The sequence below is a fragment of the Protopterus annectens genome, chromosome 11.part0, assembly GCF_019279795.1.
Source record: "Protopterus annectens isolate FY-2018-M chromosome 11.part0, PAN1.0, whole genome shotgun sequence".
Taxonomy (NCBI): Eukaryota; Metazoa; Chordata; order Ceratodontiformes; family Protopteridae; genus Protopterus; species Protopterus annectens.
The window spans coordinates 1,212,603,468-1,212,624,304 of NC_056745.1; the positions used below are offsets into that span (position 1 = coordinate 1,212,603,468).

At 43.5% G+C, this 20,837-nt stretch overlaps 1 protein-coding gene across 4 annotated transcripts in view; it reads left to right on the forward strand.

The window, feature by feature from the left end:
- Nucleotides 1–20,837, forward strand: part of PRDM4 (PR/SET domain 4) — a 780,070-nt gene that overhangs the window by 584,061 nt on the left and 175,172 nt on the right. The window lies entirely within an intron of this gene.

Here is a 20,837-nt window from a genome sequence, read left to right on the forward strand (position 1 = left end):
TTTATTAGGAAAGTTTTTGTATGGCTCAATAAGTAATTCAAGAGAGATACTAGTTCATAGTTTTGCTACAGTTGTAGAATATAATGAGCTGCTAAAATGGGTTGTGACTTTATGGATAATTAATTGATATTGACTATATGATTGTAGTAGTCTTTGGGGAGTTTATTATTGCCCAAGATGTCTGGTGGCAAGATACTTGACGTGTTTATAAAAATATATTGTGTTAGTACTAATTAGTTTAGTGCCATATTGTTTTGTAGGTTTAACCTGTCTAGTTTAGTTAAGAGGTATGCATGTATTAGGGTTTGTTAGCAGCAAATTTGGCTGTTTTATTTCCAGCTTGTTTAAGATAGTTTAGGTAAGTTTGTGAGAATTGATTAGTTGTAGAAGAAAGATAGCAGTAATTGTGTTTGGGCTATAGATATGAGAGAGATCAAAAAAGAAGGATTTCCCTTTGTAATGCTTGTCTAGTCTCTTTTTTTTAAAGACAATAATGTGAAGGTAAAATTTCAGATAGTGAGTTGTAATTATTCCTAGGAGCTTTGTATACATTACTTGTACATGTTGAGTCATTTAAAGATTTAATAGAGATGTTTGGTGGTTTAACTGGACTAGCATCAATGTGTTTTGTTGTCATTTTAGTAGTAAGCACGAGTTGTGGAGTGATTCCAGTATGAGTAATTGTAGTAAATCACTGGATGTGTTGTCAAGTCTCACCTTTATTCTCACTGATGGGTTGGATCCGTCTCTCCCTTTACAAAAGCTTGAAGGACTTCAGCAAAGTTCATGGTCCTCTTCCCTACCCATAATGCAGTTCCCTTATTTCCCCCAAATCTCGTTTGCCACACTGCTAGAAGGACCTTCAAGCAAGCTTTAGGCTGTTTCTTTTGATATTTTATTTCTTTATTGTATTCTTTCTCTTTAAATTTTTATCTATATTGTTAGCAGTAGTTTAGTACCTTCCCTATTTAGTTTATAGTCTTTTCTCAAGTTGTCTTCTAGTTTAGCTGTGCCCTTTCCATTAGCGTCCGTTTTAACTTAAAGGGTGTCTAACTCCACAAGTTTGAGTTAGAAAGTGTCCCTTTCCCCTTTCATTCCTTTACAGTAGAGTTCCAGTTAGAGGATAATAATTTGTTAAAGTTAGAGAACGGTTGACAAAGTCCATTTACGTTAGAGGATTTCCCCTTCCCTTTTGCTGTATGTCTGGTTGTTTAAAAAAAAATTTTTTACTTTGTTTCTTCTAGTTCATAGGTTGCGTCTATATCACGTTATCGAAATTTTACTACATCGAATCACTAAAGGTTGGCCTCTAGTGATCGATGTAGTAAAACATCGAATAACGTAAAAAAAAAAAAAAACAAACAAATATATAATCTAATTAGCTTAGGCAGGGGGCAAGCCCCCCTGCACCCCCCACTGCCCCCCACTTAAGTATTGCAACTCTGAGACCGCACTACATTGAGGTAAATGGAAATCTCCCTCTACGGAGATTTCCGTTTACCTGCACGATGTTCTGCACTTTCGATGTTGTGCTGCCAACAATATCAGCTTCGATATTGTCGGCTTTCGACATCATGAAGTAGACCCCATAGGTTCATAGGTAGGTACTAGGCTATCGGCCCAAGGCCCTACGTAAGCCTAGCCAATAAGGTTCACTGGCTTACACCACCCAAGAAAGTTATTTTCCTGTGCCACTGTCGAGCAGAGACACAGAAGTGATCCCCGGGGTGTATTTCCTATTTCCCATCCACTCATCAAGATTTTTCTTGAAGAGTGCTAATGAAGAACTTTGCTTGACATAGATGGGTAGCCTGTTCCAGAGTATGGGAAGTCTCTGGGACAGGAATCAATCCCCCCAGCATGTCCTGTTTATTGTGGTGACAAGGTTTAAGTCCCTAGAGCGTGTAGCTCGGAGGGATTGGGATTTCTTTAGGTGTAGCATGTCGAACAGCTCTGGGTTTGGCATAGCTTTATATGTTAGACAGAGATCACCTCGGAGTAGGCGATATGCTATGGAGTAAAGCTGGAGTTTTTTGTGATGGTCAATGTAGGGCATTTGTTTGAGGCCAGTAATCCTCTTTGTGAGGTACTTCTGTGGCCTTTCCAGCTTCTGCAGATGTCTTGTGAGGTACATTCCAAAAGGGGCATTGTACTCTATAATGGGTCTAATGAATGTCGAGTAGAGAGGAACAATGACCTCTTTTTTTCCTGGATGAGAACCCTTTTATGATGAGGTGTGCCACGTAGAAGGACATCCTGACTCCTGTGGCGATTTGACTATCAAAGGAGAGACTACTGTCTACCTGGGTCCCAAGGTCTCTTATCACACATTTGGTGTTAAGTAGATTGCTGCCTATGTGGTAGTTCATGGGTACAGAATTTTTACCAAAGGGGATGATACTGCACTTTTTGGCATTGAGCTTGAGGCCATGGCTCTGACACCAGGCATCTGTCTCAGCGAGGCCCTTCTGTAGGATGTCTACATCATTTGGGGACTTGACTATGACTCCTAGTTTGCAGTCATCTGCGAACTTAGTTAGCCAGAGGCCTTCTGTGTTAGCCTGTACTTCAGAGAAGTAGATACCAAACAGGAGAGGTCCCAGGACGGAACCCTGTGGTACTCCACTTGTCACTGCTTTGAGGTCAGATTTGGAGTCTGCAACTTTTACAGTCTGGGTTCTGTCAGTGAGCCAGTTGGCAACCCATCTTGTGACATAGAGATTTATACCTAGTTTAGTGAGTTTAGGTATAATTCCAGAATGGGGGATGGTGTTGAAAGCCTTGGCGAGGTCAAGATAGGCTGTGTGAACCACCTTGCCCTCATCTACAGCTTTGGTGACTGCCTCAAAGAAGTTGATCAGGTTCAGGAGGCATGATCTGCCTTTCACAAACCCGAACTGGGTGGGATCCAGAGTTTGGAGGTTACCAATGTCTTTGTTAATTAGTTTCCATGATGATACGTTCCATGGCCTTGCAGACCAGGCTCGTCAGGCTAATAGGTCGATAGTTCCTGGGATCAGTAGTGGCTCCCCCTTTGTGGAGTGGGATAACTGCTGCTGTGCGCCATTCAGTGGGCACAAAGCCTGATGTGAGGCTATTATTGAACATGGTGCTTAAGTGGGGAGCCAGTTCGTTCTGAAGTTCGTGTAAAACGCAGCCTGGGATGTTGTCCATTCCCATGGATGCTGTGTTTTTGGCCTTAGAGAGTGTAGCTTTTACCTGCGTAGTTGTGATTACAGGGACTCTGCATTCTTCCTGTATAGATATGGGACCTTTAGGGGTTGAGGGGGGGGTAAAGTTAGCACTGAACCTATCTGCCAGGATGTTGGCAATATCAGTTGGTTCTGTAATTTTCGTGCCGTTGTGCTGTAACTCAGAGCAGATCTGGGTGTTGCCATCGAGATTCTTGACATAGCTATAGAATGCTTTGTGGTTGTCCTTAGAATTAGTGGCGATTTTGTTTTCGTAGCTAGCTTTGGAGGATCTTATAAGGGATCTCAGCTTCTTACTGAGACTGACCAGGGAGCTCCTCCACTCATGGGATTTTACTCTCTTTTGCAACAGTTTCTTCCTTCTGTTGTACAGGTTGTTTATGGCAGGGGACCACCAGATTGGCTTCCTTTTTTTGGAGAATAACATCTTGGTTCTGTTTGGGATAGCACGATCCATGCACTCGTGTAAGTGCAGTGCATTTGTGTAGGATTCAGCAGTCGTAACTTTATTGTCCATCTGCATTGGTGTCATGAAGTTCACCACTTCTGTCTTAAGAAGCATGAAGTTGGCTTTGGAGGAATTTTTTACCATGGTTTCCTTAATGGGGGGTGGGGGCAGGATGTGGATATCAAGGGTGATTAGCTTATGGTCGGATCGGACCAGCAAGGAGTTGACCAGGTGTGGAACACCGGTCACTCATGTTGAGAATGACTAGGTCTAGGATATTGTTGCCCGTGGTGGGTGTGTGGATAAGTTGATCCAGGGCATTGGAGTTTATGAATTCCAGAAAGCGTTGAGCTATGGAGCTGCTACACGAGTAGTTTTCCCAGTTAATGGTGGGGTAGTTGAAGTCACCCATTATTAGGGTGTTTGGTTGAACCCTAATATTTTCCAGTACATCAAGAACAGAGGAGTGGGAATCCTGGGGCATGGTGGGGGATCTGTAGCAGGCTACAATTTGGATTGCAGTTTTGCCCAGAGTTAGTTGCACTTGGATAACCTCGGATGCATTATGCTGAGCAACTAGCCTGGAGGTGTGGATATCCTTAATGAATATGGACACACCTCCACCTTTGGTGTTTCGGTCCAGGTTACATGGCCGAAAAGTGTGATATGATTTATAGCCTGGTAGTGCAGGGGTGCTCTCTGGAGCCTTGACCCAGGTCTCAGTCACTGCACAAATATCGACGTTCTCCATTTTAAGGAGTGCCTCGAGTGAGTGCATTTTGAGATTTAGACTTCTAGCATTGAGTAGCATTACCCTCAGTTTTTGCTTGCCTGTTCCTGCTACAGTGGTGAATTTGTCATTTGAACCTTGCCTAAAAAAGGCACTATAGGGGCAGCAAGAGCCTTAACCAGTATCCGGAATCCCAGGGGCAACAGGTGCAGGCCATCTGTGGCAAAGCATTGTGGTCTGTCGACCATGTCATCCCAAGATCCCAAGCAAACAGATGCTGGATCCCCTTAGAATGACACCAGAAGCTTAGCCAATTGTTGAAGTCATTCATTTTGCCCTTGTACTGCGGTATTATTCTGGGCGATGGCAGAATGCTACTCAGGGCTAGGGTCATACCTGCCTAGGATACAAGATCTGAGAGCTCTTCCATGTCTCTCTTCATGTAGTCCAGGGAGGTACGTCTCAGGTCATTCACACCAACATGGACAATGACGGAGTCATATTTGTACTTGTTGTGGAGTGACCTGAGTGCGTGGGTTATGTGGCGGATCCTGGCACCTGACAGGCAGCTGACAGTAACCTTCTCCTTGTTTAGCCTGGTGAGTGGGACATCAGTGTGCCTGACTATAGAGTCACTTATGACTAGTATATTAGGTACGTTGTTTTGCTTTATTGGCTGTGGTTGAGTGGCACACTGAGTCTGTGGGCTAGTGTTCCTACCTTCTAGTTTCAAGTATGTCCCAAAAGGAGAGTAAGCCTTTAGGGTTTAAGAAATGTGTGAAGTGTAGTAAAAGATGCCCCTCGGTGATTCTCATACCGTATACGTCTACTGTTTGGGGCCTCTTCATTTGCAGGGAGATCCAAGGCCTCAGAATATTCCCTAGGGGACTCCTTCCTCTTCCAAAACTTCCCCAGAATATCCCGTTGAGGAAGTTCCTCAGAAGAGATCATGCAAGAGGAAGCATCTGGACTCCCCAGAGGAGTCCATCATTTCAGATACTGACCTCAGTGAAGCACAAGGATCTCCATGGTCACCTCCTGAGGATGTCTCCTTTAGAGACATACTGGAAATTCTGAAACAGAGAGGTGACTGGCAGTCCTCGTCCCTTTCGGCTGAGAAGTTGGTATACCTGAAGGCTTTCGGATCTTGCCCTTCACCCTCCTGGGTGACTCCGCCTTCTGACAGTCTTATTCAGTTATCTATCGGAAGGCATGGGAGTCCCCAGATTCCATAGAGCCCACTACTAGGAGACTAAATATGTACATCACAGCCCCTAAGCACCAAACCTTCCTTTCCCAAAGTGTAGCAGTAGATGCTATGGTCATGGCGGCTGCCACGAAAAAGTTCTTGTAAGTTCCTCTATCCATCCTCCTAATAAGGATTCTAGGGCCATGGATAGGTATGGGAAGCACGTCTTCTCTTCAGTGGCTTTTACATTATGATCGCTGAATTATCTTACTCATTTCACCAGCCTTCAGAGGGATCTGCTAAGAGAACTGTCAGATTCCATCCAGGGAACTATAGCTGATGCAGCAGCAGATAAGATCAATGCTCAGCTCGCTACCCTCAGCTCTGTGGTGAACTCTTCCATGAGACTCCTTTCTTATGCAGCAGATGGAGCAAGTAGGGTGGCAGGTTCAGGCATCTCCATCAGGAGGCAGGCCTGGATGCGCCTCTGCAATTTCACTGACCCCTTTAAGTTTTCCTTTGTTAATGCTCCCTTTGATGGCTCATCTCCCATTGGGCCCAAGGTAAAAGAAACGCTAATCAAGTGTGAACAGGAAGGTAAGACCTTGTCTGCTGTTGGAGTGCATTTTTCCACACCCACCACACCATTTCCAAAGGGTCAGAGGGGCAGTGGGAAAATGTGGTTCAAAAAATCTGAAAGGTCTTACCAGGACACTCAAGGTAGAAGTTCCCCCAGGGGCAGAGAGGGGAACAGTAATGGAAAACGCCACCCATGCGGCAGAGGAAGGCCACAGAATCAGGGCTCCAGAGAGTCTTTCTTTGGCAGACCCTGTCAGTGCTCCTGATGTAGTGCCTGACTGTTTGCCTTTGAAGGCAGTCGGGGGGGGGGGGGGCGGATTGTCACTGCACCTTGAAAACTGGCAAAAGATAACTAGTGACAGGTGGGTGCAGGACATAATGGCCAGGGGATATATTATTCCCTTCTCTTTTCCCATACCTCCATTCCAGACATTCTACCCAGTCAAAAGGAACAACATTAGAAATTCAAAGATTGCTCGAAAACGAGCCATCCAAGAAGTCCCTGCAGACCAGAGAGGATCTGGAACTTACTCAAGATTCTTTTTGGTTCCAAAGAGAACAGGGGACTGGAGACCAATATTGGATCTCAACAAACTCAACAGATCCATGAAGAAAACCAAGTTCCAGATGGTGACACTGTAGTCGATACTTCCATTCCTTGAAAAAGACAGTTGGATGTGCTCTATGGATCTTCAGGATTCGTACTACCACATTTTAATGGAAAGACGATCCAAAAGGTTCCTGCGATTCCAGCTAGGAGCCAATCACTTCCATTTTCCAGCTCTGCCCTTCGGTCTCACTACAGATCCCAAGAGTGTTCACCAAATGTATGGCTGTAGTGGCGGCTCACTTGAGACGCAGAGGATTCTGCACGTTTCCTTATCTGGATGACTGGCTCATAACCGTCCCGACCAGGCATCTTCTGCTACAAGCCAGGGACTGTACACTACAGTTTTGCTCCTCTCTAGGCATTTTCATCAGTTTCTGAGAAGTCTGCTCTAAAGCCATTTCAAAATTTAAACTTTATAGGAGCAGAGATAAATACAACCATGCTGATAGCAAGACTTCCTCCCAAAAGAGTGCAAGATCTATGTTTACATGTGAAAATGTTACTCAGGAAATCTCAAGCCAGTACAAAACAAGTACTAAAAGTTCTGGGAAAAATAGCAGCTTCCATTGTACTTACTCCTTTAGCTTGCATACACATACAGATACGTCAGTGTCTACTTTCGACACAATGGTCAGTTCTGGATTTGTCAGTGTCACACAAGATTCTCATAACAAATTCCTGCAAAAAGAATCTCAAATGGTGGATTCCCTCTCCCTCAGTGTCTCAGGACCATCCATTCATCCCTTCTCCACCTCAGGCCACTGTGACTACGGACGCTTCCCAGATAGGATGGGGGGGGGGGACATTATCTGGAGAAGATAGTCCAAGGCATCTGGCAGGAACACGAGGCTCACCTGCACATAAAATGTTCTAGAGATAAGAGCAGTGCTGTTAGCTTTGCAAGCATTTCAGAAAACTCTCCCTCTAGGAACAATAGTGATTCAGTCAGACAATGTATTAGTAGTCTGGTACATAAACAAGGAGGGACCAGATCTTACCCCTGTGTCGAGAAGCTGTAAGGGTTTGTTAGTGGGCAACATCTTCCAACCTTTTTTCTGATTGCAATGCACATCCAGGGAAATTCAAAGTGATTACGGGCAAATTGAATGGGACCATATTATGGCCCCATGAGTGGTCCCTCAATCAGAATGTAGCGGAATGCATTTTCCACAAATGGGGCCAGCCTTGCTGCAATCTCTTTGCTTCACCACCAATACCAAATGCAGCAACTACTTTGCCCTAATCCCTCCTATGAGGAAGTCATCCAGGGGGATTGCACTTGTTCAGGATTGGCCTCCGGGACTCCTATATGCCCCCCCCAATTCTCTGATTCCCAGGTTTTTGCAATCTGTTGGAGACCACGATAATCCTGATTGCTCCCTATTGGCCTCATCAAATCTGGTTCCCCTTTCTACAGCCTCATCTGTATGATCCATGGATTCTGCACCCGGGTCCAGATCTACTGTGACGCATCCATCTGGATTGGCTCATCCCAACCTTCAAAACCTCAAGTTGACAACTTGGCTGCTCCAGTTCCCTTGATTCCCAGGTTTCCTCTTCTTTCCTCTCCAGTAAAACATATCTTGTTGTCCTCCCATAAGACCTCCACTGGAAAATTATACAAGAGTAAGTAGAACAGGTTTGTTTTGTGGGCAAATGACAACCAAATAGACCCCTTTTTTTTGCTCCCATACATTCTATCCTGGAATTTCTAGCAAAACTTTTTCATGAAGGTGCAGCTGCTTCTACTATAAAAGTCCAGCTAGCAGCAATCTCAAATTATGTCACACAGATTTTGTAAAGCCTTTTTTGAAAGGAACAACTTTGATTAGACCTCCATACAAGGATCCAACTCCTCCATGGGGTCTAAATTTAATTTTAATAAACATCATTTATTCCCTCTTTGAACCTTCAGCCATATACGATATTTAAAGTTTCTGTCCTGGAAAACGCTCTTTTTAGTCACAATTACCTCAGACAAAAGAGTCTCGGAACTGCAAGCCTTGTCCACAAAGCTCCCATACCTGCTTTGCCATAAAGGCAGAGTCTCTTTGTGCACTAACCCCTCTTTTCTTCCTAAAGTCATGTCAGGAAGTAATCTTAATCAAGCTATTGAACTGTCTATATTTTTCCCAAACTACCAGAACAAAGGCGAGTATATTTTGCATCTTTTAGCTGTACATAGGCAGTTGCATTTTTACTTGCACAGAACTTCTGGGTTTAGAAAATCTGACCAACTTTTTGTATCCTATTCTGAGACGAGAAAAGGTCAGCCAGTCTTTAAGATTACCTTATCTATATGGCTCTCTGTTTTCATATCCTACATCTACAACTCTAACAATAGAGTTCTTTCATTCCCTGTAAAGCTCATTCCACCAGGTCAATAGCTGCATCTACAGCTTTCCAAACAAGGTTACCTTTGGATAACATTTGTGCTGCAGCTACTTGGGCGAAACTTCATACCTTTGTCACTCATTACAAAGTAGATTTGGCCTCCAGGAGTAGAGCCTCTTTTGGTTCTATGGTTCTGAGAAATATTCTCCCATGAGCTACCCAGGAATCAATTTGCCCGAGACGCGGTCTTTTCAGTGAGAATAAAGGTGAGCTTGACAACAACACATAAAGAAGTTATGTACTCGCCATAATGTTCCTTGTGTGTTGTCCATCTCTGCCTTTATTCTCACAACCCACCCTCCATGCCCCCTTCCACATTTCTTGGGAGACTGAGTGGACTCTGGCTTTTGGACTTGCATAGCCTCAACAATGCTAGCTTGGCCCTTCATAGTCATTACTTCTGTATATTCTTTTATTAAGATGAACAGTGTTTCTCGCCTTATAATCTCTGGGTTGGCAAACAAGATGTGAGGGAAGTAAGGGAACTGCATTATGGGTAGGGAAGGAGGCCCACAGGATTTGCTGAAGTCCTCAAACTTTTGTAAAGGCCGTGATGGATCCAACCCATCTGTGAGAGTAAAGGTCGAGATGGGCAATACACATGAAAAGTTATGGTAAGTACATAACTTCTTTTTTCTGCAGATGCTGTAAGTGTTGAATCAACAGCATATTGTACTAATGTAGGATTGCTAGTTGATTTGTTGTATGTTAATTACAACATTTTAAATAAAGTGAACCTAGTGTGGGTGCCTGTAGCACTCCTACTGTGGTAGGTTAGTTGATTAGATGTCCTGACAAGCACACACACACTATTAGGTAGCTGTTAGCCAGTTTGGGGCCTCTGGATCTACATAGCATTTGGCTAGTCTTGTCAGTAATAAAATATTGGGGACTTTGTTAAATGCTTTAGACAAATCCAAGAAAAGTGATGCTACATGTAGTTATTCATTCTTTCTGTTATTGACTTGCTTTAGAAAGGTTAATAGTGTATTTTTGTACTGTGCTGAAGGGAGAACATGTGTGTGACGGAGATTATTTCATTTTGAATACAATTTTTCTAAGATTTTTAAGAGTAAGTGTAAAATGACTATAGATCAGAAATTTAAAAAAATTAGAAGAGCCATCTTTGGTCAGTGGAATAAAGTAAGCTTGCTTTCAGATGAGTAGTACATACTCTTCTGTAACTGATTGGTTTGTTAAGAGTAGTAACAACATTGCATTTGTTTTCTGCTCTGTGAAGGTATTCAGGTAGGTTATCTAGAGGGAGGACAGTTATTTACAGTGTAGCTAGTACATTTTTTCACCAACACCCAAGTTACCAAAGAAACTGAATGAACAAAAATACAAGAAATATGTGACCCTGTACTTATTTATTAAAAATCAGCAACAGAAATGTCATTAATTGATGTTAATCGAATCACATGCATGTGTTCCATATTTTTTTCAGTTCAATTCAAAATTACTATTAAAAGTAGGGTAATTTTTGGTGCACTATTTTAAGACCAGTTATCAGTGCACATATTGTTTTCTCTGTTGTAAGTCACTGATGTTTCTTTTACTTTTTAATACATAGCACACGATTGGACTGTCTTTTTTAAATAAATGAATATGTAAATAATTGTTTCTCTTTTGTCGGGGGGTGACCCACCAGCAGAATCAAGATAGGCATTTTCCAAATTTTTGACACACCAAGCCCAAAAAGTTTACCATCACTAAGATAGATAGATACATGTTTTTTGGCCCTCATTGGCTTTATTTTCATCTGGATGGGAAGTGTTCTGATTTTTTTCCAGTAGTAGCAGCATTTATGAATCATTAATTCATTTTACAGTATTATGTTGTGGTTGGTTTCTTGGGGGTTAGTGATTGGTTTGTTTGTTTTCCTGGTACAAATATGTTGTGCCAGAGCTGCTTAAAATTCTTTGTGTGTGTCTCTTGCTTGCATAATGTAGCATTTTTTTGCTGTGTTAAATGAAATATTTAGCTCCTTGCTAAACAGAAGGGTTATGCTGTAAGGAAAACACTTCAGACACCAGAAATAGAATTAGTGCTTTCATTCCTTTAATTAATAAAACGCAAAGTTCCATTTTATTAATTAAAGGAACAAAAAAGCTAATTCTGTTTCTGGTGTCCAAAGTGTCTTCCTTATAGCAGCGATCTTGGTTTGTTTTTTTACTTTGATTTGTGTTGGTTATTCATTGCTCTTTTACAGTTTCCAATCTGAATCTCTTTTAAGATAAGAGTTTTATTTCTTATTTAACTGTGGTACTGGTCTGCATCTGTATCTCTTGCTTTGTAAGAGATCTTTTCAGTTAAAGATGCCTAGGATGATGTCATTGAAGTATTTTCCCCACATCATTTTTTAAAGGGAGATGCTTCAGTGGTTGCTAGTCACATTTGGAGAGAGGATAACTGAAGTGTGTTTTGTTGCTTAGGTAGCTAATGGGTGTCTTGTTTTCAGTGGTCTACCTCAGGTTTATTCCAGATTGCATAATTTGGATGTTGATCATTTAAGAGTATTACATAAAATGCATGTGCCAGTAATTTTGCTGGGGTTACTGAGGAGAATCCAATGTAGTGTACTTTGTTTTCCTGAGGCTTTATGTACTCTGATAGTTCATTTGATCATTCCTGTGTATCCACACAAGTTAATAGGAGTATGATTTGCAGTGGTAGACTTCTTTGTTTTTGTCTGTCTGATTGATGTCACTTAGTATTACTATATTTCTCTTCATGGTTGAGGTAATCCGTAAGAAACATATCCAGTGTTGCATATTTTTGTCCAGTTCAACAGATGGGAAGTTGGATCTGACCATATCCGACCTTGGCACTGAATTTGAATCCATGGTTCCAGGGCTATGACTCCTCCCCTACCCATAACTCCCTGAACTCCGGTCTAATACCTCACACCTTGTTTGCCACTTGAAGACTTCAAACGTGTTCTTGGGAGCTCTCGTATCGTTTTGATTTATGAAAGTTTCAAATATTTTCAAATGCTTCAAATCCTTTTTACCCCATTTTCCTTACTCCTGTACTAGGAGACTAGTTTCTGTCTAGTCTAGTATTTAGAAGTTAGCATTTTTTCTTAATTATAGAATTAAGATAGTGTTTGTTAGTGCTTGATAGTGTTTCTATAAAACTTAGCATTTTTTCTTAGCTGTGGGTTCCACTTTGTGTTTGTTAGTGTTTATTAATGTTTATAGTGAAATAGGATTTTGTGAATAGTGTTTGTCTTACTATTGTATAGTGTTTGCTATGTTTTTTGTATAGCGTTGTTAGTTGTTGTCAATGTGGCTAAGTCTCAAGCCTTCAAAAAATACTGTAAGTGTGGGCACAAATTTCCCCCTCAGGATCCTCGCAATGTGTATTGCCTGGGCACTGCCCATTTGGTCCCAGAATGTTCTTTGTATGCTTCTTTCAGAGCTAAAACCTGACAAGCTTGCTATGACAGATTGATGGTGAGAGGTCTCTTCCCTCCATTGACAGGATGATGAGAAATTTCTTGAGGATGCAGATCCAGCTTATGGTTCTGTCTGCACTGATCCTGTGAAATATACCGACCATTGGTCAATCAGCCACTCCACTTCTTTTGCGTGTCACCGTCCATCCTTTGGCTCCTACAATTTTGGATTAGTACTGGCAGATGTCCTCCTATTCAGTGTTACAGTATTCTTTACATATGGGTTGTATTCTGCCCAAATGACCCAACGTCCAGCTTGTATACAAGAACTTAGAGCCACTGCCTGTACATGGAACGTCTCACATAGGCCCAGACAGTGCCAGCCATAAAAGGGACGTCTGCATGTACCATCTTCAGAACCTTTTCATCGCCATTCGGAAAGGTTGCCTTTAGATCCCGTTGGTTTGTCTTACAGTTTCAGATAAGTACCTCATAGGGAATTTAATATATACTGCCTTTTGTTTTGTTAATGTCATCCAGGAAGGGCAAGTATAAGTGTGGAAGGCAAATTCCGCATAAAGATAGTCATAAGCTATGCTTGTTTTGTTTAGGTCCTACTCATGACCACCAGTCCTGTTCTATTTGTCAGGCCTTCATCCCCAGAATTTTGCGCAGTCATCTGTCTGCTTTGAATTTATACTTAGAAAGCCAAAGACTTAAACGTCGGGCTAGGGAAGCTATGGAGAGTTCCAAGAATACTTCTGAGCCATCTGTAAAGAGGAAGGTAAGCAAGGCTAGGCCCAAATCCTCTTTAGCTGCCCCTTCTTCCTCCGATGTACCCCTTGAGGTTGATGAAAACCTAGCGATACAATCAGAGGTAGAGTCTGCTCTTTCAGCAGGTACCGGCAAGGAAGCCATCAGGAATGTAGATCCTAGTACATGTGAGGCTATGCAGATGTCCGGTTCAGATGACTTGGGGGAACTGCAACTAGTGATTGTAGAGGACTCAGGAACTGCTCCACCTTCCTTATCCAAAAAATTACTGGAGGTTAGGCCTATGTCTGCTTTCTCTCCTCAATAGGAAAATCTTGCAAAAAAAAGATACAAAAGACTAGGCATGTTCCTGCTCCTTCTACCCCTACGTCGGATTGGGAAGTTTTTTTGCAGGACCTTATTAAGGCCCTGATGGCTTTGAGGCCTGCGGCTTCACCTTCACCCATAACTGGCCTGGCCTTTGCCTCTTTTCCACTGCAGCCATCTGGGGTCTAAGCCCTTGCTTCAGGACAGCCAGCAAAACTTCAAATTCATTTCACAGATTCTGAGGGGTCTTCATCTGATGAAGAATCTTTAGCATAGTTCACTGAAATTCCCTTTCCGCTGAAATATACTTTCTTAGAAGAGGAGTCTAATGGGTGGGATTCTTCCATGGAAGAAATTTCCCTTGGGGGAAGCTATTAATAAAATGTGAGAGCTTTTCCAGTGGGATTCCTCTCAAATGTCTGAAGAACAGAAGAGAGAGATTATGAGCTTCTACAGGTGGAGGCCCCTGCACCTTCAGCAGTCCCTCCACTTCTGCCAGCCTTTTTATGTGATTTCAAGGCTGCATCTAAAACCCCTGACACCCAAGCCCCTGCTCTAAAGAGACCTGATCATTTCTGTAAGGTCCCTAAGGATTGCAAAATTTTTTTTTAAATGCCCCTCAGCTGATCCTGCTGTGGTTTCCATTACATCAGATAAGTCCTCATGGTTAATACCTTTCTACCAAGTTATTCCCTTCTGATAAGGAAAGTAACATTTTGGAAAGTTTGGGCAAGAAGGTATATACCTCTTCTACCTTGACAATTAGGGCAATTAATTATCAGACACATGTCCAGGTATGCTCTAGCCTTGCTTACTCAGGCCTCCCAGTCTCTGTCCTGATTGCCAGATTCAGAGGCTACATCTCAGGTCCTTGCTCTCCTATCATCCTCCTCTCAGGTAGCCAGACACTCCATCAAGTGTAGTTACAATGCAGGGGAAGCCTCTGCTAGAGCAGCAGCTTCCGCTTCTGTTCTAAGAAGACATTCCTGACTGCATCTCCAGGCACTTCCTGATGATATCAAGGCAAAACTGCTTGATGACCCTGTTGACAATTGCTCGTTGTTTGTAAAAACAGCTGCATAGTTAAGTCATTGTAGGAAAAAGCTAAGGAACTCCAGGATTTAAAACACCTTCTGGTTTCACCAGTTCCAAAATTTCATAGAAATTTCCCTGCTAAAGTCCTTTGTTAAGAAACCTGCTCATTCCTGCACTTCTGTTCCTCCTGGAACTAGACTCCACAAGCCTTCCAGGAGGCACACACTGGCCAAGACTGTCATTCCTACAGCTGCTGCTGAGACCCCTCCTCAGCAGCACTTTCAGCCAAGACAAAGTCCTCTTTGACGCCTTGCACCCTCTTCCAAGTCATAACCCTCTGTCCCTTTGCTTCCCTCTCTCCCTACCAGCTTGGATGGAGATCACCCAGGACTCCTGGGTGATTTCAGTCATTCAAAATGGATAATGTGATGTTGTCCTATCTCACCTTCATTCTTAGCAGGTTGGGTTTGGATCCTCAGATGCAACTCTGTATTATACACCAGTTCGAGGTCTTTCATTAGCTTGTGACTATCCCCTATCCCATCATGCATCAGGATAGCTCCCCAGATCTCGTTTGCCGCTAAAACAGATCTGGTGCTCTTCTCACTGGCTCTGGTTAAGTACATTTTCTTCTCCAATTTTTTTAAAAATTGTGTTTTTTTCTGTAGGTATCTTTTCTAGTGTGTTTTACTATTAACCGCTTGGATTTACTGTTGGTGGTTTCCACTGCTTTGTGTTAAACTGCTGTTGGCCATCGTTTTTTTCCATAAGGCCTTCTTTCCCCTATTCCGGCTTAAAACTAAAATTAAACAGCCCGTTTTTAGTTAGAAAGCTTTCCTTTTCACCCTTTTTTGATTCTTACTGGTTGGTTCATTTAACATAGAGAACTACCTAGACCTGTTTAAGTTAGAGGGTTTTGCCCCTCCCTTTTCTCATCCTCCGGGCATAGCCCATTAAAGTTAGAGGGGTTTGCCATCCCTTCCCTTCTATTAGAGTTAGTTTTAATTATTTATTAGTTGTTACTATTGGTGTTGCTGTTGTTTTTAAAAAAAATTTGGATATATCTATAGTTTGATTGTTGGCAGTTTCCTTTCCGTTTTCTGATCAGCACAAATTATGTCTTCTAAGGATTCTAAACCCTCTAGGTTAAAAAGTGTGTAAAATGGACAGAAAATGTCCCTTACACACAGGCTTACAGTTTGTGTCTATTGTTTAGGACAGTTCACCTCCAAGAGTCCTGTGCAAAATGTCATTCCTTCAACCACAAGGCTTTGTCGGAATGCAAAAACAAGTTGATTTTAAGAGGTCTTTTGAACCCCCCCTTCACCGAAGCAAATCAAGAAGGTCTGGGTCCTTCAGTCTGGCCAATCACCTTCTCCAAAGTCTGACAGCTCTACTAAGAGATCTTCATCCTCTAGCACTCCGTCGGAGCCATCCAAAAAAGTGCTTAAAGTATCCTCTCCAGATCCGAAGGCTGTCTGTTCTGAGAGGACTTCCACTTCGGCCCCATTAGTGTCGGTGCCAGTGGAATTTCAGTTACAGAGACAGTACCCTGAAGTGGAACCAGTATCTCCAACTCTGAGGTCAGAATTACTTCAGCCTTCTAAATCTCCTGCCCCTCGACCCGATCTTCCAGGAACCTGTCTGATGACAACATGCATCGGGTGGTGCAGAGACTCTTAAGTACACTGGCGCTCGCCAAACTGTTATCGTTTCCAACCATAAGGGCTTTGGATCCAACCAAACCCTCCCTTTCTGTACCAAGCCCTCCTCTGAGCCGACCTCTGAGCTGGAATGTCTGGTGCTGATCTTGGTGGAACCGTCTGAACCAAGACCTATCACAGGATCATTGGATTCGACCATTGCTCTAACGTCCTCGGTTCCATCGGAACTTGAGTCTAAGAGCCGACGCTCTCCATTCGGGTACAGGGAGGGGAGTCGAATCGGACAGCTGTTGGATCTGAACTTCCCTCTTGGTGCATCGACTCAGATGAGCTTGTCTCCTGCATCAGCCTTCGTGCCATCCCTATTGGTTCCTGGGAGTCCCTCCAGTTCCACAGAGCCAGAGGTTTCCTCTGATCAGGGGCAGGGGTCCTTCGAGGTGATGAGAATGTTGTCTCCACAGGCAGCTGCACTCTCAGATCTGGACATTCTTCCCCCAAAGGCACCAGTGTCTGTCTCTCTACCCTTGCATCCACAGGGAAGAAGAGATCCTAAGCCTCAGGATGCCCCACAGAGAACCCCCCTCTCTTCTGAAACCTCTCCAGAGTACTCCTCCGTAGAGGTCCCTCAGAAGAGGTTATGCAAGAGGAAGCTTTTAGACTCCCCAGAGGAGTCCATCACTTCGATACAGACCTTGATGATGCGAAGGGTCCCCACGGTTGCCTCCTGATGATGTCTTTTTGGAGACATGTTAGAAATACTTAGAGAGGTGGCTGGAAGTCCACCAACCCTTCAGCGGAGGAGTCTGTGTACCTGAAGGCTTTTGGATCTCACCCTTCCACCACTTGGGAGTCCCTAGATTCTGTGGAACCAGTTCCTCAGAAGCCAAATAAGTTCATTATCTCCCCGTCGGGCAAAAATTTCCTAACAAAGAGAGTCCCGGTACATGCTATAGTGGTGGCAGCACCCACCAGGAAGCAACATTCAGAGTCGTTGTCTTCTCTCCAACCACTGAACAAGAAGTTTCACATGATGGACAGATATGGAAAACACATTTTGTCTTCAGCGACCTTTGCTGTTAGGTTGCTGAATTACCTGACTCATTTCACAAGGTCACAGAGAGATCTCCTGAAAGAGCTAGGAGATGCTCTCCAAGCTTCAGTAGCTCAAGGGGTGTCAGAAAAAGTTTCCTCTCAGCTCTCTACCTTATATTCTGTGGTCAACTCCTCCATGAGACTGATTTCTTATGCAGCAGATGGAACGAGCAGAGCAGCGGGTTCAGGAATTTCCTTAAGGAGACATTCCTGGATGCGCTTGTGTGACTTTGCAGAACCCTTTAAATCTTCCAGCAGCGGGTTCAGGAATTTCCTTAAGGAGACATTCCTGGTTGCGCTTGTGTGACTTTGCAGAACCCTTTAAATCTTCCAGCAGCGGGTTCAGGAATTTCCTTAAGGAGACATTCCTGGATGCGCTTGTGTGACTTTGCAGAACCCTTTAAATCTTCCTTTGTGAATGCCCTGTTTGATGGCTCTCCCTTGTTTGGGCTTAAAGTCAAGGAGACACTAATCAGGTGTGAACTGGAAGGAAAGACTCTCTCTGCCGTAGGAGTCCGTTTTTCCCTACCTACCAGACGTTACCCCAAAGGTCAGAAAGATAGTGGGAAAATGTGGTTTCAGAAATCCCAGAGAGCTTTCCAGGACACGCATGCTGATTCTTCCCCCATGGGCAGAGGGGGAACTGCTAATGGAAGGCGCCAACCATGTGGCAGAAGGGGTCCGCAGAATCAGGATGACCAAGAATCTTTCTTTGGTAAGCCCTTTCAGTGCTCTGAATGGAGGCCCGCCTGTCCATCTCTGGAGGCAGTTGGGGGCCGCTTATCTTTCTACCCAGTAGCCTGCCTAACAATAACAAAAGACAAGTGGATACAAAGCATCATATCCAGAGGTTACTCCATATCCTTTCCCTCCCCTTCCCAAATATAAAAAAGATCCTGGATGCCCCGCTCAGTCAAAGGGAACAGGCAACTCTAGAAATTCAAAAGTTGCTTGACAAAAGAGTCATCCAAACAGTCCCTGCAGACCAAATAGGATCCAGAACCTACTCAAGGTTCTTTTTAGTTCCAAAGAAAACAGGGGACTGAAGACCAATTCTGGATCGCAGCAACCTAAACAAATCAGTAAGAAAGTCCAAGTTCCAGATGGTAACACTGCACTTAATACTCCCGTTCTTGGGAGAAGAGTATTGGATGTGCTCGATAGACCTCCAGGATGTGTACTACCACATAAAAATGGACAGGCGATCCAAGAGACACCTGCGCTTTCGTCTGAGAGCCAGCCATTACCGGTTTCGGGCTCTGCCTTTTGACCTCACTACAGCCCCCCAGAGTATTCACCAAGTATATGACCGTAGTCGCGACTCACTTGAGATGCCTAAGATTCCGAGTGTTTCCATACCTAGACGACTGGCTTCTAACTGCCACCACTGAGCATCTACTACTAACAAAAGTGAGAGACTCCACCTTGCATCTCTGCTCTCAATTAGGGATCGCACTAAACTATGAAAAATCTGCCTTGCTGCCATCTGAGTATCGTTTTTGTAGGAGCAGAACTAGGTACAACAAAGATGATGGCCAAACTCCCTCCAGAAAGGGTACATGTTCTACAACATAGAGTCCTAAATCTCCTTTCCAAGAAAAGAACGCAAGCAAGGACAGTCCTAAAAGTCTTGGGGACCATGGCAGCAGCACTAACTTTGATGCCATTAGCACGTCTATATATGAGAATTCTCCAGTGGCTTCTGTCCACTCACTGGTCAGTGCAGGAACTACCTATATCCCACAAGATATTGATACCGAAATCTTGCAAAAAAGACCTTCGTTGGTGGCTTTACTCCACTTAGGTTACGCTAGGTCAGCTCTTTGTACTTCCCCAGCTATTAGCTACAGTGACCACAGACACTTCTCAGATGGAGGAGGCCATTATCTGGGAAAGACAATCCAAGGCACTTGGCAGGATCACGAGGCCCATTTGCACACCAGTGTCCTAGAGATGAGAGCAGTCCTTCTGGCGTTGTAAGCATTCCAGGACTCTCTTCTTCTGGGAACTGTTGCAGTACAGACAGACATGTCAGTTGTATAGTACATAAACAAGGAGAAACCAGATCTTACTCCCTTTGCTGGGAGATCCTGAGAGTATGGCAGTGGGTGACCTCCTCCCAATGCTTTCTGATAGCAGTGCACATCCCAGGGAAATACAACATGATAGCAGACAGACTCAGCAGAGTGATTCTGATGCCTCATGAGTGGTCCCTAAAACAGGAAGTAACAGAAGATTTTCAGCAAATGGGACCAGCCTTGCTGCAATCTTTTTGCCACATCCATGAATGCCAAATGCAGCAGCTACTTTGCCCTTACCTTCCCTCTGGGGGAGTCACCAAGGGATGCACTTGTACACGATTGGCCCTCGGGTCTCCTCTATGCCTTTCCTCCCTTTCCATTGATACCCAAAGTTCTTCAGAAAGCCAGTTACTTGGGAAGAACTTGATAGTCATCGCCCCATACTAGCCTCATCAAATCTGGTTCTCCTTCTTGTGGCCTCATCTTCAGGAGGAGCCTTGGATTTTGGACCCAGTTCCAGACCTTCTGACTCATGCATCAGGAACGCTCCATCCCTCTCTTCAGTCCTTCAAGTTGGTAGCTTGGCTGCCCTGATTCCAACCAAGGCCAGGTTCCCTAACCTTTCTTCATTAAAACAAATCCTTCTTTCTTCTCATAAGGCTTCAACAAGAAAGATATCTACAAGCAGATGGAAAAGATTTTCTTCATGGACTTCAAATAATCACATTGATCCTTTTTCTGTCCCAGTAGCTTCCATTCTCGAATTCTTGGCAAAACTGTTCAATGAAGAGGCAGCCGCAGCTACTATTTGAGTTCAATGAGCAGCGATATCCAATTTCCATTTAAGTGAATCGGACCTCAATATTATGTCACACAAACTATGCAAAGCCTTTCTAAAAGGTATCTTTTTATTAAAACTACCTATTAGAGACCATCCAGCACCATGGGACTTAAATTTTGCCTTATCCCATTTAGTTTTTCCCCCATTTGAGCCAGCATCATCCTGCAATCTCAAATTTTTGTCTTAGAAAACTATTCTTTTGATAGCTATTACCTCTGCTTAAGGTTGTCAGAGCTGCAAGCCTGGTCAATAAAGCCCCCCTACATTATTTTCCACAGGGGCAGAGTGTCCTTATGAGCAAACTCCTCCTTTTTACCCAAAGTATGTTGAGAATCTAATGTAAACCAGTCCGTAGAGCTACCAGTGTTTTTCCCTAACTATGAGAATAAGGCAGAATACATGCTGCACCAACTTAGATGTACATAGACAATTACACTTCTACTTACGTAGGACAACGGGCTTCAGAAACTGGGGCACCTTTCCTTGAATCTGAAAAGGGTACAAATAGTTGGTCAGATTTTCTGAAGTGACACTTTCAGAAT